We start from the raw sequence: 7,815 nt of genomic DNA, 5'->3' as shown, positions 1-7,815 counted from the left end.
CTCATCTTTCTCCTAAAAGTTTTCATGTTTATTTTGCAGATCGCATGAATAAACTAAAGGAAAAAGAAGCTGATATAGAACAACAAGAGAAGTGTGAAGGTGATGTTCAAAATGTTGAAAATGTTGCTGAGAAGGTTATCGAAGTGGAGAAAGAAGAAGAAAAGGTGACTGTAGCTGAAAAGATGATAGAAGTTGTGAAAACAATCGAGGTTGAGAAGATTGTTGAAGTCGTCAAGCCTTGTGAGAAGTGTTTGGAAGCTTGCAAGGAATGTGCAGCAAAAGACGACATTATAGCTGAGTACGAGAAGAAGAAGGAGCAGTTACTGTTCAACCTCAATTATGTGAAAGAATCATACGATGTTTTGAACAAAACAGTAACTGGTCTCCAAACTACAAACTCAGAAAGAGAACAGGCACTGACAATGATGAATGCAACTTTGATGTCAAAACAAAAAGCGATCAATTTCTACATTGAAGAGAGTGCCAAATGGAAGCAAGAGTTGGAAACTGAAAAGATCGAAAATGAGAGAATTAGGCGGTTATTGTTAAGCTATTCTACTTCTGATTATCTCATTGATCGTGTTTACCCAACTGTTGCAGGATTGGAAGCTTTTCAAGACGAGAAGCCAAGGAAGAAGAAAGACTGTGGTAAGAAACCGACTGTTAACTATAACAAGTGTCCGCCTCCAATTTGGGATGGGTATTCTCCTAGGAAACCAAATGAGGAGCAACTTGAGAAAGTAGTCAATATAAAGTTAAAAACCGACACAACTGACGTTTTACCAGACAACATCGATGTCACGTTTACCTCGTCCGATACCGATCATGAGTCTGAGTTAATTAAAAAGGTGGTCGATCAGGTGTTGGATACTGATGAGGAGTCCGAGTCGAAATCTGAGTCTGGAGTGTGACAACCGGTAATTAACGGCTTCTAATTACACGATTAGCAAATGTTTAAGGTGATAATAAATAGTGTTTAAGGCACATATTAACTTGATTAGGCTTTTGGAGTGCCTATGAACGCTTATCTGACACTATAGTGCGCGTATGAGGATTTTCGGGAAATCTGCTGGGTATAATCGATAACGAACTGACACCGTACAAACTACTAACAACTCCGACAAATACGAAGTTTATACATGCAATTCAAACTCATGGATTTCATTTTGTGAAGTTAACATGCTTTCGAACGACACAAAACGCAAACGTGAACGAAAAACGCGGAAACAGTAACGCACCGACAATCAACGACGAAATAGAAGCACCAAACAAGAATTTCCGTCGCAATACTAATATATTATGATATATTTAACTTCGTTTTCAAATTTTATTATCTATAGTTGGAAACGGATTAAAAAACGGATTAAAATGGTGAATGACGCCTTTTACGTGATTTTTACCGTTATCAACGATCGAACGCGCAAACGCCAACTACTGGCACTACTCTACATGTTTTTAAATCTAAAATTTTATTTTACGATGTTACGGTGAATTCGGGTTTTGAAAACGGGTTCGTAGAAATTAACGGGCCACTTATAACACGCGTTATTGGGCTTGTAGGCCTTGGGCCCAAGCCCAAAGCCCACAATCTAACCCTAACTATATAAGACTAAGCAAACCCTAAATTCCACTTATGTTTCAGCCGCTATCTCATGTTCTCTCTCAAAAGATGTTGTCTGCAACTCAAAACAACACACCCACCCTTCAAACTACATCTCCTTCCTCTCAAAACACTAAACTTCCTAACCTCCTCGAAAATCCTACTGCAAATACATAAAAGCATACATCAAATATGAGCATCATCATCTTCACAAATCTGTAACTCACAAACCCCCCCTCAATCACACAGTCAAACACCATTGCTCTCTCTCGCTGACATTCGGCTACATATCGGTGGCTCTGGCGTCGATTCCGACCGGTCAAACACGCATCCACACGCCATCATCTCTACACTACCCCCCCACTCGTTTCATCGGTCAAAAAGACACCACCACCTGACGGTGGTGGTGAGCGGCGGCTGCGGAGAAAGAGAGAGCAAGAGAAGAGGGAGAGAGACGACGGAGGCTGGTGAGCGGCGGCGGGTCGCGGCGGTGGTGACGTCGATGACGATGATGCTGATGTCGTCCTTGCTCGGTGGTGGACGCAGTGACGTCCGATGACGGTGCACAGCGGCCTACGGTGGCCGGTGATGGTTCCGACAACGCGTATCCACTCCCAATAAACTCCGGTGAGTAAAGATTTTGCGTGATATTCCTGGTTTCATTCAGAATTGTAACATTTTCAGTATGACACACTCTTATCAGTTAGTTTTGGTGGTGATTTATGTGGACCATGGTGGATGACCATGGTGATTGCTCGTTTTTGCGACGATTTGAGGTGGTTGACAACCGAACCGTGTGGGTTAGGGCTGTTTGGACAGTAGTCCAGTTCGGTCAACAGTTAAACACGGGTCAACAGTTCAAGTTCGGGATACAGTGCAGATTTAAGGGTCGGCTTAATGTTCGAATCAACTCGGTCAACGCAAGTCAACTCTGGTCAACACCCGAGTCTACTCGGGTCAGCAGTTCGGGTCAACAGCGGTCAAACAAGTCAGCTTTGGTAGTTAAAGGTCAACTTTCCGGTCAAAACCAGTCAATGCGTGACTCGGTAAAGTTCAAACGACGCGAAACTTTTATCTCGTTAGTCTAATTATAGTTCTAGATTTCATATTTATACGCGACCGAGCTCGACCCGAATCGATTGGATATTAGTTACTTTTGATACATTTGACAAAAAAAGTTACATATAGTGTTTATATATAATATTGTTTGTTGAATACATTGTTGAATTTTGGCAAAATAACGACAACTTAAGTTGTCGGGTTATCCAAAAAACAGAGGAAGCTCTGTCCGTTTTTCGTAAAATCTGTTACGCGAAACAATTAAAATTCCTAAACGACGCCTACCGGATGTCAAAGTATATTTTTCAAAATAAATATAAAGTGTATTATTTATTTTGACGACGTATAATGAAACCCGAAACTTAATTAAAATAAATATAATTATTTATATTTACTTCAAAACGCATTTAGAACTAGAATACTTTTATAAAACGAGTATAAATAGTTATATTTCGAACGTAGGAATTCGGAATTCATATTTCAAACGTTTAATATTTGGAAATCAAATAATATAAATACAATTATTTATATTACTTTCAATCGTCTAAAATCCGAATTTTTATAAAAGGAGTATAGTCGTGCATATTCTTTTTAAACGTCAAGATATCGAATATATATACGCATATAGATTTATTTCCATATGTTCTACGAAAGCTACGAAAGAGTAGTACTACAATTAACCTACGTACTTTTTTATTCGCGACGACTAACACGACTTCTAATCATATTAATATTTATATATATTATTATACACATAAAGGTATATATTCTCTAAAACACTCGAAAACTAAGTTGTTTTCGAGAATCAGTTTCATCCCGGTTATCAATGGGATCGAATAACCATAAATTGGTTATTTCAAAACCAAGACGATAACACTATCCTAGAATCGTTTAGTTAACGATTCGGTAGAGCCCGGACACGTAGTTTAGCTACGTTTAAACTAGAAAACTTATAAGTATTCCTTCGTAGGAATGTCATAGCTGCACGCTAGCTACTTCACGTTCTTGGAATGACACTACGGAATCATGCTAGGCTAGCTTTGCACAGGAATATCAAGGTGAGTTCATAACCCCCACTTTTTACTGTTTTTACATTTTTATAAATGTTTTCGGGGGTGGAAAGACATGCAAGTTTTTGCAAAAGTAAATAACTTTTCGATGAACGAAAACTCATATTTATAAACCGTGTTGCGAATGAATTTCAAGGAACTTAAATGGTTTACGAATGATTTCGATCAAACATGCCGGTTTTACAAATTTGATCCGCATATTACGAAACGTGCATGATTTTCTAATGGGTACGGGTGACACAGTCGAGGTGATTCGACACAGTCGAGGTGATTCGACACAGTCGAGGTTATTCGACACAGACGAGGTGATTCACACAGTCGAGGTTATTTGACACAGTCGAGGTGATTCGACACAGTCGAGTGATTCACACAGTTGAGGTGATTCGACACAGTCGAGGTGATTCGACACTAAAAACCGTCTACACAGGTTGAGTACTTCCTATGTCGCCGCATACGTTAATGTCCTCGCGAAACATTAACGATCAACCTGTTCATAGACGCTTTACATACCCATTTACAACATTAAAACTTTCATATGTTTTTAAGATTCATTTGATGTAAACTCACAAATACATGGATTTACAAACTTTGGTAACGTTTTTCAAATTATGCCTAAGTAAGAGGACGCGCTGATCCTGCTTGCAAAGGTTCGTTTGGGCTTGGCCCATTCTCTCTCGTGCAATGCACAAAGACTCTCGTGGGCTAGACTCACACTTCTCATATATCATGCCAAGAAAATGATTTTACTATATTTTCTCAACAACTTTAAAACCGGTTATCAAAAAGATTTGTTTTAATTCTTTTTCAAAACAAACTATGAACTCGCTCAACTTTATGTTTACTTTTTCGCATGTTCTTTCTCAGGTTGCATTTTCAAAACTACGGAACGGTTGGAATAGGAGAACCCATGGAAATTCGAGTACCTAGCAGGCGTTCACTGTTTAGAAGTCTTAACCTTTTGCTTCCGCTGTGCAATGAAGATACCGGTCCAGTCACGCCAAGCTCTGATATTTCGGGGTGTGACAGATTGGTATCAGAGCTATAGGTTTCAGCGAATTAGGTTTCTGTAGAGATACCTAAGCTTAAACCTCACTATCCTCTGGGGACTTAGATTATTAAGACGTGAACACATACAGAACGCCTAGGACTCGAATATGGGTTCCAACCGTTGCCGAAAACAATGAGTCAACAATTTTGGTTTTAAGTATACACAATGTTGTGTTGATACACGTTACACGAAACAATTACACACGAAAATCAAAACTTTGATAGTTTTGTATAACACGCATGTAGGACCTTTGGAAAACTCTTGATGAGAAGCTTATGTTGAAACTCATTAGAGGTTCTCACTTAGAAACCGTGGCTAACAACTCGGGTAAACGCCATTATCTATGTTGTCTATGCTACCTTACTTACCCGAGCAGGTAACCTACGTGGAACGAAACACTAGTGCACAAGAATACATGAAACTCAAATTATACGTCAACGGATGTCGGGGCACATCACATTCTACGCAGAACGAAACGCTAGTGCACAGGTATACATGAAACTTAAACTATACGTCAGCGGACGTCGAAGAACATCACACACGACTTTCGAGGCAAGGCCTTGGGGAACCACAAATCGGCACGGCAACAACGATGCTAATCCCGTCAGCGGGAGAACAACAACCAAAATGCAGTACTTTGCCACGTGATCTTGCAAAGGACAGGAGTCAAGCAAAGGTACGTTAAAACAAGATTTCACAACAGTCGATACTTAGTCTGAAGAGACTTACAATGGTTGGCACTGCAAAAGAAGTCACACGTCTTTGCATTTCCCCATATTTCATTTATGACAAATACACAATGTTCGACATTTCATGGTAATGTCACTTAACAACAATCATCACGTGAACTTCCAGGTAAAGTCCTTAAATCTCTTTTGTTGAAATTTCGACTTTTTGCATATAGTGAGTGGATTCTCACAGTTCTACTCCTCCTAATGGTCATTGTACCACGAGGATTTCTTTTATGATAGCGAACAGTCATTTGCTTATTTCTTGACAAATTCGTACGCTACACATGCATTGTTTGTTACGCATGTGGTTTCACTTCGAATGGTTGTTTTGTCACATCTCACATATTTTTTTTTTGCTATACTAAATCTTTGCATTGTATTCTAGACGACCCGTATTATTGGAAAATGTTGACTCCTTGGTATCGAGTCAACGGATCTTTTTGGAAAACTCATTTTCTTTTGAGTAGCATACATGGTTTTTCGTTGTGGCCATGTCGAAACTATCTTATTGATACATGAATTTATTGTTGGATTGTGTTTCTACCAAGTTTAATTGATCGAACTTGCTCGTAATACACATTCGATTCAAGATTCCATATGATGGATTATGGCCATCATATTCGAAATAATCTCAACAAGCACTTCATTTGCTTTGAACCATAACATGCTTGTTTGGTCTTCGACTTCATTGAATCATTTCTTTGATCACGATCACCTTGTGGTGATGTTTTTTTTTCAAGCCTGAAGCTTGTGCTAATCCCGTTACTTGCCTCATGTACGGATTTAATTATTTATTTATTTGTTTATTGATATTAAATCCGCTTTGTTGATTTATCATATTAAAGCAATCTTAATACATTCGTGTGTTAAGATAATGGTACACATATTCATTTCGTATTTCGGTGTACCTCTCAACGGTTCTTTCAGCGTCTATCGAACATTTTGTGATATTCATTACTTTTTCATTTTCGATCGAAAACATTATTTCCTTGTTTCATTTTCAATTGAAAATCCTATGAGATTTGTTTAAAACAAACATTCAGATTTACTTCGTTGAACCTTCAGTTGAATTCAGCCACGGTGAACTTGTTTGATCACCATTGTTATTGAAATATTTCAATCACTACGACACCTTGTGGTGTCGGAACGAACTTGTAGGTTGGGCTAATCATGATCGAGCGTTTCATGCAAAACACGGTGATGCTTGTTCGATCACCGCTATTATTGAATTGTTTCATTCACTACGACACCTTGTGGTGTCGGTATAAACTTGTAGCTTGGGCTAATCATAATCGAGCGTTTCATGCAAAACAAAGGTGATATTTGTTCGATCACCGCTATTATTGAATTGTTTCATTCATTACGACACCTTGTGGCGTCAGTATAAACTTGAAACTTGTGCTAATCACGATCAACCGTCTCATGTGAAACTGTATATACTTTTCGTTTGACACATCATTTAAGTAGTCTTAATGCAATTATGTATTAAGACAATGATACACTAGGTTCGATTGTTTTCATTTCGGTGTATCCTTGCAACTCAATAATGTCAACTCGTTGATTTTATTTCTTTATTGGTTCAATAGTTGAGAAATCATTTTTATGATTCTATTCATTTGAGTTGTTGAATACTGTGTTTCAATTTTACAACAACCAACGCAAGTTTCCGTTGGTAGTAAATTCTGTTGTTTCAAAAAAAAAATTGATTTGCAGTTTGTGAAGGTTCATTTGGAATTCCATGGGTTGAATTTCCTCTTTTGTTGAACCCAGTAAGCCTAGTCACATTGGTGATAGTATCACAACATCTCGTTCACTTGACATCGATTCTAGAACAAAATCAGTTAAACCATTGGATTCCTATTGATGCAAGATGTTCTTGCAATCACGTAATCTAAACAAGTTTTGCTTCGATTACACGGCCAATCACTTTGTTATCATTCGGACTTACCTAGGAACGTCATAACTCTAAGGAGATAACACAGTCTAAATTTCGAGGACGAAATTTCTGTAACAGGGGGAGAATGTGACAACCGGTAATTAACGGCTTCTAATTACACGATTAGCAAATGTTTAAGGTGATAATAAATAGTGTTTAAGGCACATATTAACTTGATTAGGCTTTTGGAGTGCCTATGAACGCTTATCTGACACTATAGTGCGCGTATGAGGATTTTCGGGAAATCTGCTGGGTATAATCGATAACGAACTGACACCGTACAAACTACTAACAACTCCGACAAATACGAAGTTTATACATGCAATTCAAACTCATGGATTTCATTTTGTGAAGTTAACATGCTTTCGAAC

The sequence above is a fragment of the Helianthus annuus genome, chromosome 7 (genome assembly GCF_002127325.2).
Source record: "Helianthus annuus cultivar XRQ/B chromosome 7, HanXRQr2.0-SUNRISE, whole genome shotgun sequence".
Lineage (NCBI taxonomy): Eukaryota > Viridiplantae > Streptophyta > Magnoliopsida > Asterales > Asteraceae > Helianthus > Helianthus annuus.
Note: the sequence above shows the minus strand (reverse complement) of the source record.